The sequence below is a fragment of the Triticum dicoccoides genome, chromosome 3A, assembly GCF_002162155.2.
Source record: "Triticum dicoccoides isolate Atlit2015 ecotype Zavitan chromosome 3A, WEW_v2.0, whole genome shotgun sequence".
In the NCBI taxonomy this organism is placed as follows: Eukaryota; Viridiplantae; Streptophyta; class Magnoliopsida; order Poales; family Poaceae; genus Triticum; species Triticum dicoccoides.
The window spans coordinates 514,838,872-514,864,986 of NC_041384.1; the positions used below are offsets into that span (position 1 = coordinate 514,838,872).

General features: G+C 46.6%; 1 pseudogene; it reads left to right on the forward strand.

The window, feature by feature from the left end:
- LOC119272501 overlaps nt 1–26,115 on the forward strand; it is a 103,195-nt pseudogene that overhangs the window by 75,775 nt on the left and 1,305 nt on the right.

Genomic DNA, 26,115 nt, shown 5'->3' on the forward strand with positions numbered 1-26,115 from the left:
TTGTAGATCGCTAAGCGGAAGCGTTCAAGTGAACAGGGTTGATGGAGTCGTACTCGTCGTGATTCAAATCACCGATGATCCTAGTGCCGAACGGACGGCACCTCCGCGTTCAACACACGTACAGCCCGGTGACATCTCCCACGCCTTGATCCAGCAAGGAGAGAGGGAGAGGTTGAGGAAGACTCCATCCAACAGCAGCACAACGGCGTGGTGGTGGTGGAGGAGCGTGGCAATCCAGCAGGGCTTCGCCAAGCACCATGGGAGAGGAGGAGTAGGGAGAGAGGTAGGGCTGTGCCAGAACTTCGTGTATAGCTCCCATGCGCCTCCCCAATATATATAGGGGTGGAGGGGATGGTTTCTTGCCCTCCAAGTCCATTGGGGCGTTGGCCAAGGTGGGAGGAAAGAAATCTCATTATTTCCTTCCCCACTGATTGTTATCCCCCCTTTTTAGGGATCTTGATCTTATCCCTTCGGGATATGATCTTATTCCTTCTAAGGGGGGATCTTGGTGCGCCTTGACCAGGGGTGTGGGGCCTTGCCCCCACTACCCACGTCCATGTGGGTCCCCCCATGCAGGTGGGCCCCACTCCGGAACCTTCTAGAACCTTCCCGGTACAATACCGAAAAATCCCGAACATTTTCCGGTGGCCAAAATAGGACTTCCCATATATAAATCTTTACCTCCGGACCATTCCGGAACTCCTCGTGACGTCCGGGATCTCATCCGGGACTCCGAACAACATTCAGTAACCACATACAAACTTCCTTTATAACCCTAGCGTCATCGAACCTTAAGTGTGTAGACCCTACGGGTTCGGGAGACATGTAGACATGACCGAGACGTTCTCCGGTCAATAACCAACAGCGGGATCTGGATACCCATGATGGCTCCCACATGTTCCACGATGATCTCATCGGATGAACCACGATGTCAAGGACTTAATCAATACCGTATTCAATTCCCTTTGTCTATCGGTATGTTACTTGCCCGAGATTCGATCATCGGTATCCAATACCTTGTTCAATCTCGTTACCGGCAAGTCACTTTACTCATTCCGTAACACATCATCCCGTGATCAACTCCTTGGTCACATTGCGCATATGATGATGTCCTACCGAGTGGGCCCAGAGATACCTCTCCGTTTACACGGAGTGACAAATCCCAGCCTCGATCCGCATAAAACAATAGATACTTTCGGAGATACCTGTAGTGCACCTTTATAGTCACCCAGTTACGTTGTGACGTTTGATACACCCAAAGCACTCCTACGGTATCCAGGAGTTACACGCTCTCATGGTCGAAGGAAGAGATACTTGACATTGGCAAAGCTCTAGCAAATGAACTACACGATCTTTTGTGCTAGTCTTAGGATTGGGTCTTGTCCATCACATCATTCTCCTAATGATGTGATCCCGTTATCAACGACATCCAATGTCCATAGCCAGGAAACCATGACTATCTGTTGATCACAACGAGCTAGTCAACTAGAGGCTCACTAGGGACATATTGTGGTCTATGTATTCACACGTGTATTACGATTTCCGGATAATACAGTTATAGCATGAATAAAAGACAATTATCATGAACAAGGAATATAATAATAATACTTTTATTATTGCCTCTAGGGCATATTTCCAACACTCCGGAGGTTCTACCCCTAAAAAGGCCCGGAGCCTGTGAAGCAAGGCGAATGCCTGTGAAGCTATCGCGTTTTGAAAAAGGCCCGGAGCCTGTGAAGCAAGGCGAATGCCTGTGAAGCCATCGCATTTTGGAAAAGGCCCGGAGCCTGTGAAGCAAGGCGAATGCCAGTGAAGCTATCGCGTTTTGGAAAAGGCCCGGAGCCTGTGAAGCAAGGCGAATGCCTGTGAAGCTATCGCCTTTTGGAAAAGTCCCAGAGCCTGTGAAGCAAGGCAAATGCATGTGAAGCTATCGCGTTTTGGAAAAGGCCCGGAGCCTGTGAAGCAAGGTGAATGCCTGTGAAGCTATCGCGTTTTGGAAAAGGCCCGGAGCCTGTGAAGCAAGGCGAACGCCTATGAAGCTCGCCACCCGTGACACTCTCACGTAATAATGAGTTGGGGCTGTACACGCCCCAGAGTCTCAGGAGCGCCGGCCTCAGGCCCTGGGGCTCCCTCCCACGCCCAGTGGCAGCACTTAGCTCTGCGCTGGTGAGAAGACGTCGAAGACTAGACTAGGTGCCGGACACGGCTTTTCATTTGCTTTCCACAGTTGGCTTGTTCTTTTTCATTTGAAGTTTTATTGAAGTTGTTGCCATCTTTGGCTTGCGGTTCTTCGGCTTTTCACGCTCCTGCCTCGATTTCTCTTGTGCAAGGCCTCGTGAGGAGGAGAGCCGAGCGCCCTCGCGAGTGTTCCTATCCTAGTCACTCAAAGGGTTCGCGACCTGGGCCCCTTGTAGGAGCACCCCTCCAGTCCGTGCCCCTCGGGCACCGCAACACAAACACGGGGCCTGGGTCGGTCGCCCCCACGGCTGGGGCCGGGAACCATCCATGCGCGGGCACATAGTCGGAAGGTACGATGAAGAAAGCAAAACGATAATTAACAGCAATAACCCATATACGCCCCCGTGGGGCACCACACTACTGTCCTTCTTTATGCAGGAAAAGGGAAGAGAAAAAACAAATCTGGTGCGGCTCGCCTCGCACCGGCCCGCAGGGAAGCCTGAGCTGCCTCTGGAGCTCAGGCGGACTCCCTCTCGCGCTTCACCAGGGCGCGTCGGTGGGCGGACGCGCCACCACCCCCAAGCAGATACGGTGGCATGGGGGCTGGCTCCGGCCACCACTAGGAGAGTCGCCACCTGAAGGAGAACCGGAGAAACTTGAGGAACCCTCAGCGCCGCCAGCCCCGCGAGCGCCGTCCTCTCCATCATCGCCAGAGCCGTGTTCCCAGCCGCGGTCGTCGCCCTCGGGGCAACACCCCGCGTGGCGACCATCTTCCCCAAACACCCTCATGTAGAGGGTGTCACCGCCGTCGAACCTGAAGTATAGGGTGCATCGACGGCCCAGGCCACGCGCGCGGGCAAACGTCTGCCAACCGCGGGCCAGGGCCAGGCTCCCGGCTGCGGAGACCTCCGGTGAAACCCATGAGGCCCGGCTGCAGCAGCCGTCGTCCTGAAGCCAGAAGCTGCCCGGGGCGCCGGTCGGGAGCTCGCCAAGGAGGAAGCGAGGAAGTGGGAGCCGGGTGCTAGTCGGCTCCGCCGACCACACGACGAACTCCGGCAGCACCTCTGCAGCGCGAAAGCACGACATAGGGGGACGCGCAGCCAGAGCGCACCCCCCGGCCACAGCAATCCGCCCGCCACCGCGCTGGAAAGCGTCTCCGCAGCCGCGGGGAGCTGCCGTGGTGGCCACAGGATGTTTGCGGGGGCGCCCTCGGCCGCGCTTGGGCAGGGGAGAGGCATGCTCTGCCTGGCAAGCCTTCCCCTTCTCCGCGGCCGAGAACCTCCTCGACGGGGCCATGAAGAAGAAGGAGAAGCAAGGGGATATGAACCGAAAGGGCGCACGCCGTCCCGTACTTATAGCCGGTGGAGGCCAACCGCCAACCTCCACGATCGCAGGTAATCATGACCCGTTTTGCATGCATGGACTTGTCCAGTCAGTGCAGTTGCCGAGGCACCATGGGGAAGTGGAGACGCCCACGTCCAATCAACCGCCACGTGGCGCCCAAGGCCGCAGGCTGTTAGGGCCCGCGGCGCTTCGCTCTTGCCCTTTCGCCTCCCTGCACGGCCAAGTCCGGGCGCGCCTTGGGCCCGGGGGCTACTGTCGGCGTTCTGGGAACGGGGGTCCCCAGACTTGCCTGCCTGCGGCGTGGCTCAAAGGGGGGCCCAGCACGGCCCATCTTCACCAACACAAACCCAAGACCCTCGCGAGGGGCCAAGCCTCGCGGGGCGGATGATGCGGAGCTTCCTCAGGCATGGCCCCGTCAGGCTGGCTCACGAGGAGGCGGAGAGATCAAGGCGGGGTACCTCACGAGGTGCCCATGACGCAAGCCGTGACAACTCAGGGCGCCAGGCGGGTGCCAACCCGCGCAGCGTCCTCCTTTCCTCTTTGGTGCAAAGGGGGCAAGTGCAGCCGCGGAGTACCGAGGCATCAGGCAAAGGTTGCCATTTCGGTGCAACGAGACCAAGACCAGGAGGACTACGAGACGGAGGTCACCGTGGAGCCCAAGACGGCGTCATCACCAGAGCCTTGCGCAGGTGAAGACTACTTTTGTCAGGATAGCTGATACTTGCTGTCCCCCTTCAAATTAGCCCACCATTGTTGGCTCCCTTCCCGCTTAATATTTGGGGAGAGGACCAGGGCCTCTATAAATAGGACCAGCCACCCACACAGCAAGGGGGTCGGTCAGAGGAGAGCAGAGAGAGAGAGAGAAAGGTGACTGAACTCCTCCGAGCAGTTCATCGCCCCAGCCAAGAACAAACCCTCGCGAGGCTGTTCTTCCTTGTATTGTTCATCATCATCAGCCCAAGAGGCAATCCACACACCACACACTGGAGTAGGGTATTACACCACAACGGTGGCCCAAACCAGTATAAACCCTGTGTCTCTCATGTTGTTCTTTCCTTAGTTTAGATTCAAGCATGGCGGAGGGGTGCAGGTAGGTAGGAGGCAAAATCTCCGCGCGCACCCCAGTGTTCGAACCTCAAGGGTCTGCCGGAACCCGAAATCCGACAGCCCTAACTTGGCAGGGTTATGTTGCTCATATCGTGCGTATGGTATCTTGCATTGCTATGTCATTTGCTTAGTTTAGACATGCTTTGTGTGAATGCCACATGTTGAGTGTCTAATTACCATATATGTGAATTATGCAATGCCATCTTGTTGCAAGACATTATATATGTGGATTATGCAATGTTATCTTGTTGCAAGGCATTATGTATGTGAATTATGCAATGCCATGTTGTTTAGGAAAGCGTCATATATGTGAATTATATCATGTTGTCCTTTTTTGTATTTCTCATTGCTTTTGTCGACAATGTTTGTATATTCAACTACTCTTCCTGTGCATCAGCCATTTGAATTGGTGATGGAGAAATCTGGAGTGAAAACAAGGTCTTTAGAGCAGACAATGCTACCTGCTGAAGCAGATATCTTGGTGGTTATAGATAGCTCTTCAAAGGAGGATTCAGAGGTAGATGACCAGTCCTATTATCCCCCTGAGGTGTATGCTCAAACTTGGTAGGGTTATATTACTCATATAATGCATATGTTGTATTGCAATGCTTAGTTTTTACATCATATACACAATATTGAATGCCATCTCCTTAGTTGACACATCATATATGTGATTGCCCTCTGCTCACTTCCTTAGTATATAAATTATATATTTGAATTACGTCCTGCCATGATGTTTACATAGATAGCATGTATCTGAATTATGGCATGCCAACCCATTTTCTAAAGACATAATATAGTTATATCATCTCATCCTGTTTACATAGTCATCATATTTTAAATTATGTCATTCTATCCGTGAATTATATCATGCCATCATGTTTCCATCGACGGCATGTTTGTGATTTATGGCATGCCAACCACTTTAATAGACACATCGTATAGTTATATCATGTCATCTGTTTACATAGTCATCATATTTTGAAGTATGCCATTCTATCCTGTTTAGTTAGCCATCATACATGTGAAATTGTGTCATGCTATCCTGTTTAATTAGCCATCATATATGTGAAATTATGTCCTGCTATTTTGTTTGCTTAGACAACATAAATGTGAATTATTTCATGACCTGTTTTCTTCCCTACTATCCATTGCACCTATCTATCTTATAATGTCTGTACATTCAATTACTTTTCTTATTTATCAGCCATTTCAATTGGAGGGAGTGATGGCAGTATCTGTGGGAGTAAAAACACGGTCTTCAGAAAAGATCGTGCTACCTGTCGATGCAGATAGAACCACGGTTGTACTTGCCCAAGAACCAGCCCCACCACACATAACCCACACTCATGCAGATTGTACCCCTACCCAGTTGGACAGAGAACCAGCTACACCCCTTCTAACCCCAACCCCAGCAGATAGACACCCAGTTCCTGTTGACACAGCACCGTCTCCACCACAGAGCACCCAAACACGAGCAGTTAGTAAGGCAACTGCAGTGCCCAAATCACGAGGACCACCACTTCGAACCCGAAGTCAACGCTTAAAGCAGAATAAGAATTGTTCTCAGGTCAGGTTCCGTAGATATGGTTCATACTACTTTGCTCTTGCATCACTGTATTTACTGATACCAACTACTTTGCTCTTATAATGTATGTTTTAAACTTGTTTCTTCAACGTGTTTGGTTGTTTGCTGTTGTAACTTGATCTATGTTGATTTCAGTTTCAATTGAATAAACAGTTATGTTCTCATGCCATGCACATTACAAGTGTTGTTATTGCTGTGTAGTTTCCCACACTTATATTTTGTCTATGTTGCTTTGTCTTAAATAGATATGATTCGAACTGTATCTATCTTGATTTGGCAACATAAACTAGAATGATGTAGACCATACAGTGACCATACTACATAGATATATGTTTGTTTCATTCTGTTATCCTGTCCACCTTACTACTGAACTGGTTTACCAAAATGAGTTTCATATACTACATTGTAAACCTAAGATGTGTTTGTTTGTTTCTCTTTTAGAACGCAGATAAAATATTGGAGAAGAGTACCCTGTTATGCAATGGTAAAGGAAGTAATGCAGATCAGGTTCAAGATAGTGAGACATCCCTGTTGGTCTCCAAGAAAACTGATAAAAACTATATTGAAGACACTGTGACAACCCCAAAGTCCTGTCTTGATGTAGTGTTCGAGTTACTGGCTACCACTGCTGGCACCAACTCTTCGAACTAGTTGCCTGAATCAGTTCGGCTTCTTGAGTCTCAACTTCAAGTTGAAAGACATCGATCAGATGTTATGCGACAGGAAGCCGAAGGACTGAGGAAGTCCCTGCAGAATTCAGATGCATACTTTCTGGTGCAATAGCAAGCGTTGGAGGACTTAAGCGCCAAACAAGAGAAAGTTAATAAGCTTGCTAAGCATCTTGCCAGCATTATGGGTACCCAGGATACTGTTTCTTGAGCTCTTCTGAAGTGGTTTCAGTTCTGGACTTGTTTTTCTGTGGCGTTTATATGCTGTTGTGTTCCCTATATTTGCACTGGTGGCGAACTTTGATGCCCAGTGGATGTAATATGTGTAATAGCCGTGATAGCCTAGTGTAAGTTGCTTGCTTATTTATTTCCTTGTTGTCTTGTTTATTTGTTTGCTTGTTTTTAGTGCAGTACTTTTTCTGCGGTTTGCTAGTGGCTGCAATAACCTATTTTTTAAAACTAGGCCACAATAACCATGGGCTAATATTTACTGTAGTGACACTGGGCCTCCTACGGGTCATAGAAACAGTGGGCCTTCTACGGGCCGTATAAATAGTGGGCCTTCTATGGGCCATAGAAACAGTGGGCCTTCTACGGGCCATAGAAACAATGGGCCTTCTACGGGCCGTAGAAACAATGGGCCTTCTACGGGCCGTATCATCAATGGGCCTTACGGGCCGTATCATCAATGGGCCTTATACGGGCCGTATGATTGATTGGCCAAACATGGGCCAAACAGACCGCATTCTGGCCGTAAATGGGCTAGAGTTGGAATCGTCCATTCATGGGCCGACAATAACGGGCCATCATTAATAGGCCATATTTGATGACGCTATGAAAACGGCCCAACGTATTAACAGACCACAAACGGGCCGACTGTAACCACATGCTGAATTTGGCCCACAAGCAGAAAATGACAGTAACGGGTCGTAAGTAAACGAATGCTGGAAAATAGCCCAAGAATAAATGGGCTCTGAGAAAGCCGAAAGATAACATGGGCTGTAAACGGCCCAATGGAATAACGGGCCGTTAATGGGTAAAAAGTGATACACTGTTCCTTACGAGCCAGTTTCACCATGGGCCGTTAATGGGTGTAAAGTGATACGTTGTTCATTACGGGCCAGTTTCAGCACGGGCCGTTAATAGGCCAAGAGTTACATAGGGCCTCATATGGGTCGAAAGACGTCATGGGCCATACATGGGCCAGAAGTGAAAACGGGCTGGAATCATATTGGATGGCCCAGATGACGCTACTGGGCCTAATTCAAATAGGGCATAACGGGCTTTGGGTTAGCGGGCTGTAAATGGGCTATATACGAACATGTCGTTAACAGGATTTCCATGGGTCGGCCCGCCACCTTTTGACCAAGTCAAGCGGGCCAGCCTTTTCACAGGAATGGGCCTCTGTTGGGTCGTGCCATGTGTCGATGTATCATAGGCGCCTTCTGTCCAATGAGTGGATGACATATGTCCCAGCGATGAGCCGACACGTGTTTCCTCCAGCCAATGATGATTTTACACGTGGAAAATCCCCATTGGTCAGGGCTGTTAATGGGTTATCGGATCCAAAACCCGACCCGATAGCTTAACGGTGTTCCGTTATGGTGGATGCCATGTGTCGGTCACCCTTGACGAAAGCACTTCTGTCACGCGCGATTTATCGTCATGGAAGTGGACACTTCTGTGATGATAATTTTGGTAATGTCATGGAACACTTCTACGACAGCACATGTATGACTATCTTGATTCTGTCATAAAATCGTCATGGATGTACATGCATGACAGAAAACACGACCTACTATGACAAACACGTATCATCACGGAAGTGTATTTTTTTGTAGTGCTTGTTCGGCTCCGGCATCGTCGTCCATACCGTCGATGTCTTCGGAGGCGTAGTCCAGCATGTCGGTTAGATCTTCGACAGTGTCTATGAAGTGGGTGGTGTGTGGGACGTAAAATTCCCCACTCTCAGCCCCTAGTCCGGGCTGGGCGTAGTTCGGAAATGATTCCTCTGTAATGGTGAGGGATCGCATTAAGTCCAGAGCCTCGTTTAAAGGCGAGGGTTGGACAGAGAGATGAGGGTCCATGGGGTTGTCCGGAGTTGGAGCCTCCTGGCGGCGCCTGCTTGACACGGACCTCGAGAGTTTGGACTTAGAGTCCGGCAGAGTGTCCAGCGCTTCAGTGGTAAGGAGGGTTTGGTTCGTCTTTGGGTTTGCCGATGACGCCATCTCCTCCGGATCTCCAGTAGCAAGGTCCATAATTGTAGAGAGTCCGGCGGGCTTTAAACTCCCGTCTTCGAACCTGACGGCCTGCTCTGGATCTAAGGCCAGAGCGGCAATCGGGGCCGCGAACCCTTCGAAGATCAAATCTCCTCGAATATTGGCGACATAGTTTAGTTTCCCGAAACTGATCTGATGACCCGGAGCATAGCTGTCGATTTGCTCGAGGTGGACAATCGAGTTGGCACGCAGCGCGAAGCCGCCGAATACGAAAATTTGGCATGGGGAAAAAATCTCCCCCGAAACAGCATCATTGTGGATGATCAAACGAGCCATCGAATCCTTTGTCGATAGCACAAAGGAACTCTCAGTGAAAGCACCAATGTCGGTGTCAAAACTGGCAGATCTCGGGTAGGGGGTCCCGAACTATGCGTCTGAGGATCGAAGGTAATATGAGGCAAGGGACACAATGTTTACCCAGGTTCGGGACCTCTTAATGGATATAATACCCTACTTCCTGCTTGATTGACTTTGATGTGTATAGGGGTTACAAGAGTTGGTCTACCTCGAGATCGTAATGACTAAACCCTAGAGGTCTGGCCTATATGATTATGATCGCCCCTATGGCCTAAACCCTGCAGTTTATATAGACACCGGAGGGGCTAGGATTGTATAGAGTAGGTTTACAGAGAAAGGAATCTTCATATCTGAATGCCAAGCTTGCCTTCCACGCCAAGGAGAGTCCCATCCGGACACGGGGGAAACCTTCTATCTTGTATCTTCACGGCCCACCAGTCCAGCCCACGTCACATAGCCCGGACGCCCGGGGACCCCCTAATCCAGGACTTCCTTACCCCTCTCGTTGTTATGCATCTCCTAGATAGATCTTGCGTGATCGTATGTAATTTTTTTTGAAATACTACGTTCCCCAACAAATAGGTTCTTAAAAAAATATGCAATTAAAATATATGTTATTTTTGTGAAACAAGGTAGTGAAAAGTGAAACGTAGGTTCTGAATTGTGAAATAGTAACCACATAAGGTGAATTTGTAATGTATCATCGTGAAACATATTATTTTAAAATATGAAATATGTTATTTGAAAAATGTTCTAATGAAATAGATGTGGTTTTTGTGAAACAAGGCTATGAAACTGATTATTTTGATATGTGAAATATGTGTTTGAGTTTAAACATGGTTGAAAAATATTCAAAATTGATCTCATTTTAAAGGCTTTTTAGCAAGGAGTTCAAATATAAAGTAAGTTTCAAAAATGAAAAATATGGTTTAAAAGCTATGGCTGTTTCAAATTGGCTTAGAAGAAAGAAATGGTTGGATTTATTGAGTGTGATAAGAGAGAATGACTCTATGACACTGTCATTCATGCATGTAAAGTACACTGGTGGGGGTTGCTGTTGAAGAAAGGGTGGAAATACAAAGATGGGAAATGGAAAAGGAAAATGCAATACAAAGATACTTGGCCCACATAATGTCAGATGGCAGCTTCCTATTGGAGATCACCTTGCCAGTAGCTAGCAGAACCACGCAATTTTACTTTTCGCATGAGCATGGCATGATAGTCTGCTACCTCTTGAGCATGCGTTGGTTTTCCCCTGAAGAGGAAATGGTGATGCAACAAAGTAGCGTAAGTATTTCCCTCGGTTTTTGAGAACCAAGGTATCAATCCAGTAGGAGATAATGCACAAGTCACCTAGTACCTGCATAAACAATCAAGAACCTTGCAACCAACACGATAAAGGGGTTGTCAATCCCTTCACGATCACTCGCAAAAGTGAGATCTCATAAAGATAGTAAAGTAAGTATTTTTGGTATTTTTGTTGTATAGATTGGAAAGTAAAGATTGCAAAATAGTAAACAAGATGTGATGTAAATAAAAGAGATGCAATATAATAAGAAAGAGACCCTGGGGCCATAGGTTACACTAGTGGCTTCTCTCAAGATAGCATGTATTACGGTGGGTGAACAAATTACTGCTGAGCAATTGATAGAAAAGCGCATAGTTATGAGAATATCTAGGCAATGATCATGAATATAGGCAGCATGTCCGTGTCAAGTAGATCGAAACGATTCTGCATCTACTACAATTACTCCACACATCGACCGCTATCCAGCATGCATCTAGAGTATTAAGTTCATAAGAACAGAGTAACGCTTTAAGCAAGATGACATGATGTAGAGGGATAAACTCAAACAATATGATATAAACCACATCTATTTATCCACGATGGCAACAATCCAATGCGTGCCTTGCTGCCCCTACTGTCACTGGGAAAGGACAGCGCAAGATTGAACCCAAAGCTAAGCACTTCTCCCATTGCAAGAAAGATCAATCTAGTAGGCCAAACTAAACCGATAATTTGAAGAGACTCGCAAAGATATCAAATCATGCATATAAGAATTCAAAGAAGAATGAAATAATATTCATAGATAATCTTGTTCATAAACCCACAATTCATCGGATCTCGGCAAACATACCGCAAAATAGTATTACATCGAATAGATCTCCAAGAACATCGAGGAGAACTTTGTATTGAGAATCAAAGAGAGAGAAGAAGTCATCTAGCTAATAACTATGGACCCGAAGGTCTATGGTAAAGTACTCACGCTTCATCGGAGAGGCTATGGTGTTGATGTAGAAGCCCTTCGTGATCGATTCCCCCTCTGGCAGATCGCCAGAAAAGGCCCCAAGATGGGATCTCACGGGTACAGAAGGTTCCGGCAGTGGAAACGTGGTTTCGTGGCTCTCTGCAATCAATCTAGGGTATAAGAGTATATATAGGCGAAAGCAGTATGTCGGTGGAGCTACAAGGGGCCCACGAGGGTGGGGGCACGCCCTCCTGCCTCGTGGCATTCTAGACTTCCACTCCAAGTCTCTTGGTTTGCTTTCGGTCCAAGAAAGATCATCACGAAGGTTTCATTCCATTTGGATTCCATTTGGTATTCCTTTTCTGTGAAACTCTAAAATTGGCAAAAAAACAGCAACTAGCATTGGGCCTCCGGTTAATAGGTTAGTCCCAAAAATAATATAAAAGAGCATATTAAAGCCCATTAAACATCCAAAACAGATAATATAATAGCATGGAACAATCAGAAATTATAGATACGTTGGAGACATATCAAACATCCCCAGACTTAATTCCTGCTCGTCCTCGAGTAGGTAAATAATAAAAATAGAATTTTTGATGTGGAATGCTACCTAACATAATTATCAATGTAATTTTCTTTATTGTGGCATGAATGTTCAGATTCGAAAGATTCAAAATAAAAGTTTAATATTGACATAAAAATAATAATACTTCAAGCATACTAATAAAGTAATCATGTCTTCTCGAAATAACATGGCCAAAGAAAGCTATCCCTATAAAATCATATAGTCTAGCTATGCCCTATATTCATCACACAAAATATTTAAATCATGCACAACCCCGATGACAAGCCAAACAATTGTTTCATACTTTTGATGTTCTCAAACTTTTTCAATCTTCACGCAATACATGAGCGTGAGCCATGGACATAGCACTATAGGTGGAATAGAATGGTGGTTGTGGAGAAGACAAAAAGGAGAAGATAGTCTCACATCAAGTAGGCGTATCAATGGGCTATGGAGATGCCCATCAATAGATATCAATGTGAGTGAGTAGGGATTGCCATGCAACGGATGCACTAGAGCTATAAGTGTATGAAAACTCAAAAAGAAACTAAGTGGGTGTGCATCCAACTCGCTTGCTCACGAAGACCATCATTGGAATATACAAGCCAAGTTCTATAATGAAAATTCCCACTAGTATATGAAAGTGACAAAATAGGAGACTCTCTATCATGAAGATCATGGTGCTACTTTGAAGCACAAGTGTGGAAAAAGTATAGTAACATTGCCCCTTCTCTCTTTTTCTCTCATTTTTTTATTTGGGCCTTTTCTCTTTTTTATGGCCTATTTTTTTATTTTTTGTCCGGAATCTCATTCCGACTTGTGGGGGAATCATAGCCTCCATCACCCTTTCCTCACATGGGACAATGCTCTAATAATGATGATTATCACACTTTTATTTACTTACAACTCAAGAATTACAACTCGATACTTAGAACAAAATATGACTCTATGTGAATGCCTCCGGCGGTGTATCGGGATGTGCAATGAATCAAGAGTGACATGTATGAAAAATTATGAATGGTGGCTTTGCCACAAATACGATGTCAACTACATGATCATGCAAAGCAATATGACAATAATGAAGCGCGTCATAATAAACGAAATGGTGGAAAGTTGCATGGCAATATATCTTGCAAGGACGAGACTTGCCTGCTCCCCCGGTGTGTGCCCATCCGTGCTCCCGCGTACATGGCTTGATTTGATTGGAACAAAATAAGGCCCGGCCCCACCCCCTTAAAATCAGGGGGGAGATGATTAGATTAGAAAAAAAAGAGGAAAAAAGACAACCGTAGGATGAAGTGGGAGCATGGATGGGAGCATGGGGAGGGAGCAGGCAAGTCGGATCCATCTCGGAATGGCTATGGAAATGCCATAATAGGAAGGTATGGTGGCTGTTTTGAGGAAGGTAAATGGTGGGTTTATGGTACCGGCGAAAGTTGCGCGGTACTAGAGAGGCTGGCAACGGTAGAAGGGTGAGAGTGCGTATAATCCATGGACTCAACATTAGTCATAAAGAAATCACATACTTATTGCAAAAATCTATTAGTTATCGAAACGAAGTACTACACGCATGCTCCTAGGGGGATAAGATTGGTAGGAAAAGACCATCGCTCGTCCCCGACCGCCACTCATAAGGAAGACAACCAAAAATAAATCATGCTCCGACTTCATCACATAACGGTTCACCATATGTGCATGCTATGGGAATCACAAACTTTAACACAAGTATCTCTAAAATTAACAACTACTCAACTAGCATGACTCTAATATCACCATATTCATATCTCAAAACAATCATAAGGAATCAAACTTCTCATAGTATTCAATGCACTTTATATGAAAGTTTTTATTATACCCATCTTGGATGCACATCATATTAGGACTAATTTTATAGCCAAAGAAAAATACCATGCTGTTCTAAAGGACTCTTAAAATAATATAAGTGAATCATGAGAGATCAATAATTTATATAAAATAAAACCACCACCGTGCTCTAAAAAGATATAAGTGAAGCACTAGATCAAAATTATCTAGCTCAAAAGATATAAGTGAAGCACATTGAGTATTCTAATAAATTCTGATTCATGCGTGTCTCTCCCAAAATGTGTGTACAGCAAGGATGATTGTGGTAAACTAAAAAGCAAAGACTCAAATCATACAAGACGCTCCAAGAAAAACACATATCATGTGGTGAATAAAAATATAGCCTCAAGTAAAGTTACTGATAGACAAAGACGAAACAGGGGATGCCTTCCGGGGCATCCCCAAGCTTAGGCTTTTGGTTGTCCTTGAATTTTACCTTGGGGTGCCTTGGGAATCCCCAAGCTTAGCCTCTTGCCACTCCTTATTCTAAAATCCATCAAATCTTTACCCAAAAACTTCAAAACTTCACAACACAAAACTTCAACAGAAAATCTCATGAGCTCCGTTAGTATAAGAAAATAAACCACCACTTTAAGGTACTATAATGAACTCATTATTTATTTATATTGGTGTTAAACCTACTGTATTCCAACTTCTCTATGGTTAATACCCCCAGATACTAGACATAGATGCATCAAAATAAGCAAACAACACGCGAAAACAGAATCTGTCAAAAACAGAACAGTCTGTAGCATCTGTTTGTTTCGAATACTTCTGTCACTCCAAAAATTCTGAAAAATTAGGAAAACCAGGATAATTTGTATATTGATCTACTGCAGTTGGAATTCGTATTTTATCGCTCTTTAGTAAAAAATGAAAATTATTTTCGTGAGCACATACTTTCTGTTTTTATCAGCAAGATCAAACAACAATCACCCAAGAAGATCCTAAAGGCTTTACCTGGCACAAACACTAATTAAAAGATAAAAAACACAATCATAACAGAGGGTAGATGAATTATTTATTACTAAACAGGAACAAAAAGCAAAGAACAAAAATAAAATTGGGTTGCCTCCCAACAAGCGCTATCGTTTAACGCCCCTAGCTAGGCATAAATCCAAGAATAGATCTAGGTATTGCCATCTTCTCCCTTTTGGTGATAAAGGGAGAATTTCTTATCTAAAGCACTTATCTTTCTATTTTGTGAGAGTATGTGGACATTAATGGTAGAATAAAGATTAAGCACACTATGAAAATTTGCATCTAAGCTAGCCTTCATCTCTTTGATAATTTCATTCTGATAAAAACACAGAAGAGAGGTGGATTCAACCTTTTCACTCATGGGGTGCCCGAATATAGGTTTCATCTTTTCATAGGTATCGATGGCATCCCCCTCAAGAAAACCTTCTTCAAAAATAGAATCCAAAACTTGCTTGAAAGAAGAAGGTAAGCCAACATAAAAAAACATTTTAAGTAAATCTCAATTTGATATTAAGGAACATAGCTAGCTCAGATCTTTAATAGCCTATCCCAAGCATCTTTCAAAGATTCATTAAGAAAATAACAAAAAATTCTGGGGTCATCTTCATCAAAATTATTCAAATTCTCATCGATAATCCCGGTAGGTCTTTCCATAGCATCATTATTTCTGAGTTTAGAAAGGACGGAGGGACTATCCAAAGTATTAAAACCCGGGAGAAAATCCTTACCCCCTTTTGGTTCGGCCATGGCGATAGAAAGGCAAAGGTTTTTGAAAATCGTTTTAGAAGTGGGGGAGAGGAAAATGAGAGGCGAGTGACAAATAATGTAATGCGAGGGAGAAGAGTTTATGATGTGTACTTGGTATGTCTTGACTTGGCATAGATCTCCCCGGCAACGGCGCTAGAAATCCTTCTTGCTACCTCTTGAGCATGTGTTGGTTTTCCCTTGAAGAGGAAAGGGTGATGCAGCAAAGTAGCGTAAGTATTTCCCTCAGTTTTTGAGAACCAAGGTACCAATCCAGTAGGAGACTATGCACAAGTCACCTAGTACCTGCACAAACAATCAAGAACCTTGCAACCAACGTGATAAAGGGGTTGTCAATCCCCTCACGGTCACTCGCAAAAGTGAGATCTAATAAAGATAGTAAAGTAAATATTTTTCGTATTTTTGTTGTATAGATTGGAAAGTAAATATTGCAAAATAGTAAACGAGATGCGATGTAAATAAAAGAGATGCAATATAATAAGAAAGAGACCCGGGGGGCATAGGTTTCACTAGTGGCTTCTCTCAAGATAGCATGTATTACGGTGGGTGAACAAATTACTGCCGAGCAATTGGTAGAAAAGCGCATAGTTATGAGAATATCTAGGCAATGATCATGAATATAGGCATCATGTCCGTGTCAAGTAGATAAAAATGATTCTGCATCTACTACTATTACTCCACACATCGACCGCTATCCAGCATGCATCTAGAGTATTAAGTTCATAAGAACAGAGTAACGCTTTAAGCAAGATGACATGATGTAGACGGATAAACCCAAACAAAATGATATAAACCCCATCTTTTTATCCTCGATGGCAACAATACAATGCGTGCCTTGCTGCCCCTACTGTCATTGGGAAAGGACACCGTAAGATTGAACCCAAAGCTAAGCACTTCTCCCATTGCAAGAAAGATCAATCTAGTAGGCCAAACTAAACCGATAATTTGAAGAGACTTGCAAAGATATCAAATCATGCATATAATAATTCAGAGAAGAACGAAATAATATGCATAGATAATCTTGTTCATAAACCCACAATTCATCGGATCTCGGCAAACACAACGCAAAAGAGTATTACATCGAATAGATCTCCAAGAACATCGAGGATAACTTTGTATTGAGAATCAAAGAGAGAGAAGAAGTCGTCTAGCTAATAGCTATGGACCCGAAGGTTTGTGGTAAACTACTCATGCTTCATCGAAGAGGCTATGGTGTTGATGTAGAAGCCCTCCATGATCGATTCCCCCTCCAGCAGATCGCCGGAAAAGGCCCTAAGATGGGGATCTCACGGGTACAGAAGGTTGCGGTAGTGGAAACGTGGTTTCGTGGCTCTCTGGGATCAATCTAGGGTATAAGAGTATATATAGGCGGAAGAAGTACGTCGGTGGAGCTACGAGGGGCCTAGGAGGGTGGGGGCGCGCCTACCCCCCTGGGCGCGCCCTCCTGCCCCGTGGCCGCCTCGTGGTGTTCTATACTTTCTCTCCAAGTCTCCTGGTTTGCTTTCGGTCCAAGAAAGATCATCATGGAGGTTTCATTCCGTTTGGTATTCCTTTTCTACAAAACTCTAAAATAGGAAAAAAACAGCAACTGGCACTGGGCCTCCGGTTAATAGGTTAGTCCCAAAATAATATAAAAGAGAATATTAAAGCCCATTAAACATCCGAAACAGACAATATAATAGCATGGAACAATAAAAAATTATAGATACGTTGGAGACGTATCATAGTTAGAGTGGAAGACAATAGATGCAGTTGGAATGGGTCGTATCACAATACATGCAACAACACATAATATCTTAACTGATTTAACTGCTAATCAAACTCACAGATAGATTTAAGGTCGTTTAACCAATCCAGGTATCATAATGCATCGAGTCAATGAATCTTGAGTGTTCAAGATAAAACTCGATACCAATAAGTAGCCAGGAACACTGAACAACCACTCTTTACATTGTGATTTTCTGATGGTGTTTTACTTCATAGAAGTCGATCAACTTTGAGTCCAGCTCTCCTATCTCATACAAAAGAATGAAACATTTTGTATTTTCTTAAGATATTATACTCCCTCCATATTATCTGAAATTGAAAGGTTACCTCTCTTTCATGGAAAGGGAAAAAAGTAAAGTTCAGTCAATGTTTGCAAGCATTTGAATGATTTCGTTCTTGGACCATCTATTGATTTATTTTCTCTTCCTTTGGCAAAGGTGAGGGGTTGTTGGTGGTATTGATTATGGTTTCACTGGTGAAGTTAAGAAAATTGATGTTTCACGAATAAGAGAGAGGCTTGATAGAGATAGCATAGTCATTGTCAGCAATATGCGATACTCCAGCACAGGAGAGGTCTTAAATTGCAAGTACTCTCTTTACTCCCCTCATAGGATGCACCCGGAAAAAGTCGTGTATATTTAATCACGGGACATCTCTGAAAAGAATAAAAAATGTTAGTAGTTGCACCATTATTACTTGGAGTTGCTAATATAGCTTTTGTTTGATTCTTTTTAGTACCTGTAAAGTTGCTATGGCATGTGCTTTAACCATAGAGGTAGATAAACTTTTCTGTATTGTTGATGGACAAATATCTGATGAGCATGGTCGTGGTATTCATTTCATGTCTGCCAAGGAAGCAAACATGTTAATCAGAGCATGTATTGTGCAGAGTGAGATTTCTGGAAATCATGTGAAGGTTGTGGGAGAGAAGATATTAGGTATGTCGCTGACTGAGGGAGTCCTGGATTAGGGGGTCTCCGGACAGCCAGACTGTTAGACTATGAAGATACAAGATTGAAGACTTCGTCTCATGTCTGGATGGGACTCTACTTGGCGTGGAAGGCAAGCTAGGCAATACGGATATGGATATCTCCTCCTTTGTAACCGACCTTGTGTAACCCTAACCCTCTCCGATGTCTATATAAACCGAAGGGTTTTATTCCGCAGGACAACATACAATCATACCATAGGCTAGCTTCTAGGGTTTAGCCTCTCTGATCTCGTGGTAGATCTACTCTTGTACTACCCATATCATCAATATTAATCAAGCAGGACGTAGGGTTTTACCTCCATCAAGAGGGCCCGAACCTGGGTAAAACATTGTGTCCCCTGCCTCCTATTACCATCCAGCCTAGACACATAGTTCGGGACCCCCTACCCGAGATCCGCCGGTTTTGACACCGACATTGGTGCTTTCATTGAGAGTTCCTCTGTGTCGTCGCCGTTAGGCTTGATGGCTCCTACTATCATCGATAGCGATGCGGTCCAGGGTGAGACTTTTCTCCCCAGACAGATCTTCGTATTCGACGGCTTTGCACTACGGGCTAATTCTCTCGGCCATCTGGAGCAGATTGAAAGCTACGCCCCTGGCCATCAGGTCAGATTTGGAAGTTTGAACTACACGGCCGACATCCGCGGATACTTGATCTTCGACAGATCCGAGCCACAGCCGGGCGCGCCGCACTGTCACGATGGGTATGACCTAGCTCTGCCGCCGAACAGTACCCCAGAGGCCGCGCCCGCATCAGCTCCGACCCTTAGCTCGGAGCCAACTGTGCCAATCGAGGACGGGTGGTTAGACACCGCCTCAGGGGCTGCAGTCCCAACGGCGATCGAGCCGAACACCAGCCTAACCCTCTGCGCAACCCGTGACTCCAGGGTGCCAGACTCTTTTCCGGACTCCGAACCATCCGCGCCCCTGCCAATCGAATCCGATTGGGCGCCGATCATGGAATTCATCATCGCGGATATCTTTCAGCACTCGCCCTTCGACGACATTCTAAATGCACTAAGGTCTCTCTTTTTGTCAGGAGAGCCCTGGCCGGACTGTGGCCAACAGGATTGGGATGCAGACGACGGAGAAATTCGACGCCCACCCACCACCCACTTCGTAGCCACTGTCGATGATTTAACCGACATGCTCGACTTAGACTCCGAATACATCGACGGTATGGACGACGATGCGGGAGCCGAAGAGGAACCACCGCCCACAGGGCGCTGGACATCCACCTCATCATATGACGTATACATGGTGTACACACCAAAAGAAGACGACGAGGAGGAATGGAAGGACGCAAAGAAGGCTTGTCCCCTCGAGAAGCAGTCAAAGCGACGGCGTAAGCGCCGCCCCAAATCCGCCTCAGCAGAAATAATGATCATACAGACCCAGCGTTGGAGCAGGGCAAACTACTGCCGGACCACGGCAATACGGAGAATCAAACCGAACAAACCAATTCTGTCAAAGATAATAGTCCAGACAACATAACGCCGGACAGACACCCGGAGCAGCAGAATGCCCGTCAAAGGCTTGTTGCCACCGCGAGGAGTTTGAAAAAGCAGAAGCAAAGGCTCAAGGCTGCACAGGACACACTCCAAATCAGACGGAGTGAAGTAATCAACATAGCAACGAAGTACGGCGGCAATCGCCCCACCAAGAGCTACCCAAAGCAGAAGTTGCTACCCGAATTCGATGAGGAGGCCTCAGACCCCACACAACCAAAAATTAAAACAGCCATCTGGCCGGATAGACGACCTCACGGCCAACATAAAGCGGCAAGCAACGCCGCACACAAGCCAATACGCGGTCTACACGAGGGCTCGCATCAAAAGGAGGGTGAAACCAAATCCATCTATGGACCACGCAAGCGTGCTCCAGCATATGATACAACACAACAAACATCCGAACAATGCGGTACACCCAGATATAGGGGTGCCGCACACCCCCTATGTTTCACCGATGAGGTGCTGGACCATGAATTTCCAGAGGGATTCAAACCTGTAAACATAGAGGCATACGACGGAACAACAGACCCTGGGGTCTGGATTGAGGACTATATCCTCCATATCCATATGGCTCGAGGAGATGATCTCCACGCCATTAAGTATTTACCCCTCAAACTCAAAGGGCCAGCTCGGCACTGGCTTAAGAGCCTCCCCGAAACCTCCATTGGAAGCTGGGAAGAGCTTGAAGACACCTTTCGGGCAAATTTTCAAGGGACTTATGTCCGACCTTCGGACGCGGATGATTTGAGTCATATAACTCAACAGCCCGGAGAGTCAGCCCGAAAGCTTTGGAACATGTTTCTTACTAAAAAGAACCAAATTGTCGACTGTCCGGACGCCGAAACCTTGGCAGCTTTTAAGCATAGCGTTCGTGACGAATAGCTTGCCAGACACCTCGGCCAAGAAAAGCCGAGAACAATGGCAGCATTAACAAGCCTCATGACCCGCTTTTGCGCGGGTGAGGATAGTTGGCTAGCTAGATGCAGCACCAGCGACCCCAGTACATCCGAAGTTAGAGATGGAAACGGGAAATCACGGCGCAACAGCAATAACAAACGTCATAATAAAGAAGACAACACGATGAGCACGGCAGTAAACACCGGATTCAAAAGCTCTCGGCCAGGTCAGCAAAAGCTGCCCTCTAAAGGCGTCAGAGACGAACTGTCCAGCCTAAACAAAATTCTGGACCAAATATGTAAGATCCATAGCACCCCCGGTAAACCCGCTAATCATACCCACAGAGAATGTTGGGTCTTCAAGCAGTCCGGCAAGCTCAACGCCGTACACAAGGGGGAAGATACACCATGTGAAGACGAGGATGAGCCTCTCAAGCAAGACACTGGGGAACAAAACAAATTTCCACCAGAAGTCAAAACAGTAAACGTGTTACACGTGATCAAGGGGAGAAACAAAACGGCACTCCCAGAAAAATATGCCCAAGGGCCTATCACCGCGGAGTCCTGCCACTGGTCGTCTCAACCGATCACTTTCGACCATCGTGATTACTCAGCAAGTATCCGGCATGCGGGATGGGCCGCCCTGGTATTAGACCCAATAATTGATGGATACCACTTCACACGAGTCCTTATGGACGGTGGCAGCAATCTAAACCTGATATACCAGGATACAATCCGCGAAATGGGGATAGACCCAACAAAAATTCGCCATAGCAATACTACCTTCAAAGGAGTAACAGAAGGCCCAGGGGCTCATTGCACGGGCTCTCTACTACTAAAGGTTATATTCGGCTTCCCCGATAACTTCCGTAGTGAACATTTAACCTTCCACATCGCTCCGTTCCAAAGTGGCTATCAAGCACTACTTGGACGCGAAGCTTTTGCTCGCTTTAATGCAATACCACATTATGCTTCCCTGACGCTCAAGATGCCCGGTCCACGCGGCATCATTACAGTGAACGGAAGTATTAAGCGATCCTTGCGTGCCGAAGAGAATGCGACTGCCTTGACAGCCACACACTAAAAACTGCCTTGCCAACTAAAGTATTTGATAGGTCGTCAAGACCACAGACGCGGTTAGACGAGTCCGGCGCTGCTATATGTAATTTATACCGGATTGATGGCCACACCACTATTACAAATACAAGGGGCCCGACGCGTGCAGACAAGTGGCTATTTATACTCATTTCTAGTTATACATGGTTTCTTTAAAAAACTATCTCCCTACACGACAACTTTTTCACCTAAATTCCTCTCTTTTACAGATGACCATCGTGCTACACCCGTCCAGGATACGGCACAACGGAGACACAGGCGCAGACGTGCAGCAGGGACCCGTTCCAAGGATTCTTTTTAGATTAAGACCCTGCGTAAACCTTTTTTACTGTCTCTTGTTGATACACATCCACCGAATTCTCAGCACAATCGAGAAGGATGCTGATGTCTTGGCATGTGGCCACGTCAGAATAATGCACATACCTGGACACAAGGGGCTTCTTACAAAGGGCACTATTTAGGCCTGGTTTATACCATAAAGACCGAATACCTTAGGGAGTGTTCGGCGTCGCGAGTTTGGCCTTATATGCATCAGCTCCGAATCATTGTCTTTGGTCAAATGTTGGGTTTGCCCGACTCCTATGTTTTGGTGCCTTACGTTCCGCTTTACCGGCTAAGGCAGCACCAGGAGAACTACTGCGATTGTGCCATGGTACATCCGGACGAGCACCTCAGTAGAGAAAGCCGAAAACTGACTGTCATGATATAGCGTGAGACTGGTCAACCACTTGATGACCTATCGGAATGTTAGAATTCCTCCGCCTTAACGAAGGGCCGTTTTCCGGCCAGGCATGTACGCACCCCAAGATCGGGAGAGTGCGGAGCCACCAGGGGCTATCTAGTAGCCCCATTGTCAAACTCCTATGGCTAAGTGAAAGTGTTAAAGCATTATAGTCCGGTTGCCTCGTTCGCTACGCAATCACCTCCTTAATAGGACCAAGACGTTGGGTTAAGTGTGAACATGCATTTTTTGCGAGCACCTCTGCATTATATGCGTGGGGGTTGAAGTCGAGGGCTGCAATCTTTCAGGTTATACACATGTATACATAAACGGCCGCACAGGAGGCATCATACCATTTCAGGCAAAAGTATAAACATAGCCTTATAAAATTTCATAAAAGCATTGTGTTTACAATGAGGATACATATCACTCAAACATAATATTCTTCGAGCACTGGGCCTCTATTAAACGAGCACCCTCGAGAACTTCCTCGAAATAGTGCTCGGCAGCCACTCGGCCTATGGCCGAACCCTGCGTCGCAATAGTGGTAGCGTCCATCTCCGCCCAGTATGCTTTAACATGGGCAAGGGCCATCTGCGAGCCTTCTATGCACGCCGACCTCTTCATCGCATTAATGCGCGACAACGCACCAAGGAACCACTGCACTAAACTGAAATAACTATTCGGCTTTGGCTTTTCCGGCCATAGCTGATCCACGACAGACCTCATGGCGAGTCCGGACAACCTATTTAGTTCGGCCCATTCGGCTAGCTGATCAGTCAATGGAAGTGGACGCTCTGGAACGTTGAATTGCGACCAGAACAGCTTGTCCACTTCATGATATGTTTGACCTTGGAAGTATTTGGCCGCATCGGCAGCGCTCGCCGCCAAGTCCATATACGCATCTGTTGAAATCCACAGCCGATCCAGAGGGGCATACCGTGGATCTCCGAACTTCCTCTGTAGCATGAAGGGCTTCCCAGCCGCAATATCCCCGGCCCCCCGCAGCTCCTCCTTCTTCGCTCTCATCGCAGAGCGGGTGTCTTTGTCCGCCATCGTGGCCTTCTCAAGGTCCGTTGCCTTCGCTCGGTTTTCTTTTTCAAGGAGCCGGCAATGGTAGGCAGTGTCTTTTAATTCTACGGCCATCTTGGACATCTTCTCTTGGCTCTTGCAATGTGCGGCCTTCTCGGCTCTCAACTCTTCGGCCGCCTTCAAGGCAGCCGCATTACTAATCCTCGCTTGTTCCTTGGCTCGGGCAAGTTCTACCTGCAAGGTTTCCATGGTGGCAGCTCCATCTGCAGTCACAACATATTAAAGATACTGGCATCTTGCTGCTCTTACTATGTGGCGTTCACCAGATAATAACACTTACCCTATGCCTCATCAAGCCTCTTGTTAACAAGCCCGATGTCGGTGTCTGCCACATCCAGTTGCCGTTTTAATTCGGCAAACTCACTAGTCCGGCTAGCCACCGGAGCTTCCACCACCTGCACATAAGGGCAGTCTGGTTATTCCCTAGGACTATGATCCTATGTTCGCCGCCGTTCTCGACGACAACCAGAGTCTCAGGGGCTACTATCTACACAGGGCACACCTAACATGTGCAGTACTATCACATATTATCTCACGCACCTCAAAGCCTGTCAGTAGACTCATAAAGGCTTCATGTAATCCGCTTTCGGCAGACGAAATTCTCTCCATCACCGTACCCATCAGCGTACGGTGTTCTTCTAAGATGGCCACTCGCCCCACCAGCTCCCTCAGAACGTCCGACCGCATACCAGACAGTGTCGGACTCTTTTGTTTCCTCCCTTCGGGAGCCGGACGCTGGGGACTTCGGGGGTCTATGGGATTATCTTCTGGCCTCACTGGATCCAGAGAGGCCCTCCATGACTACACTTCGGGGTCGCTCGCTTCTTGAGCGGAGGAGTCCGGGGGAGGCATTTCGCTCTCCATCATCTCTGGAAGAAGATCCCCCGAAGACGATCTCAGCTGAGAGGGGCTAAGGCCCGAACTTCAAGATATATGCGGTGGTTATTTTCTCAGAAAAAAGATAGCATACCTTTACTATTAAAGTATTTTGGATCACTTACGACTCGTTGGAGGGCTGATCCCCCTGCGGACTTTGTGCGGCAAAAGCACCCCCCGAGGCAGGACTCTCTGTGGGAGACTTCTTCTCCCATTTGGAGGCTTCGGCTTCCGGATCCTCGGAAGCAGTCCTTTTCCTCCCCCCCTATTCTCCTTCATGGAGACGCTCATTCCCTCGGTTGGAACTGGCGGCGATGGGGGCCCGCGTCCGCCCGTATTATCCCCCCCTGTATCTTCCTTCGAGGGATCCGGTTAAGGTGCGACCTCGAGCATCTTTTCCAATACCGGATTTTCCAAACCCTCAGGGAGGGGGGCCAAACACCGAATCATCTTCGCCTTTGTTAGCCAGTACTGGTCAAAAAGCGAACTCTCAGAAATAACTTCATGATGAATAAAAGACAGTGTGTTCGGCCAGGGGATTTCTTACTTGTTTGGCGGCGCGGTTACTGCTCAAGCCCACGTCCTCGGTAATATCCGGACACTCTACTTGAGGTCCGAAGAATGACTTGTACATCTCCTCATGCGTCAGGCCGAGGAAACTTTGAATGGCACGCGGTCCCTCTGGGATGAACTCCCACAAGCGAAGGGGCCGGCGTTTGCAAGGCTGGACTTGACGAACCAGCATAACTTGTATTACCACAACCAAATTAAAATCTCCCTCGAAGAGATCTCGAATGCGGCTTTGCAGTATAGGCACGTCCTTGGTTGGACCCCAGCTCAGACCTCTGCTAATCCATGACATCAGTTGTGGTAGGGGGCCCGAGCGGAAAGCGGGGGCGGCCGCCCACTTGGCACTTCTGGGAGCCGTGACGTAAAACCACTCCCGTTGCCATAATTCAGACACCTCTGGAAAGGAACCTTTCGGCCATGGAGCTCCTGCCATCTTGCCTATTGATGCACCTCTGCACGCTGCATGTTGCCCCTCGATCATCTTCGGCTTCACTTCAAAGGTCTTGAGCCACAGGCCGAAGTGAGGGGTAATGCGGAGGAAGGCCTCACACACGATGATAAATGTCGAGATGTGGAGAAAGGAATCCAGAGCTAGATCGTGGAAATCTAGCCCGTAATAGAACATCAACCCCCTGACGAAGGGATCCGGAGTGAGGCCTAGGCCTCGGAGGAAGTGGGAGACGAACACGAT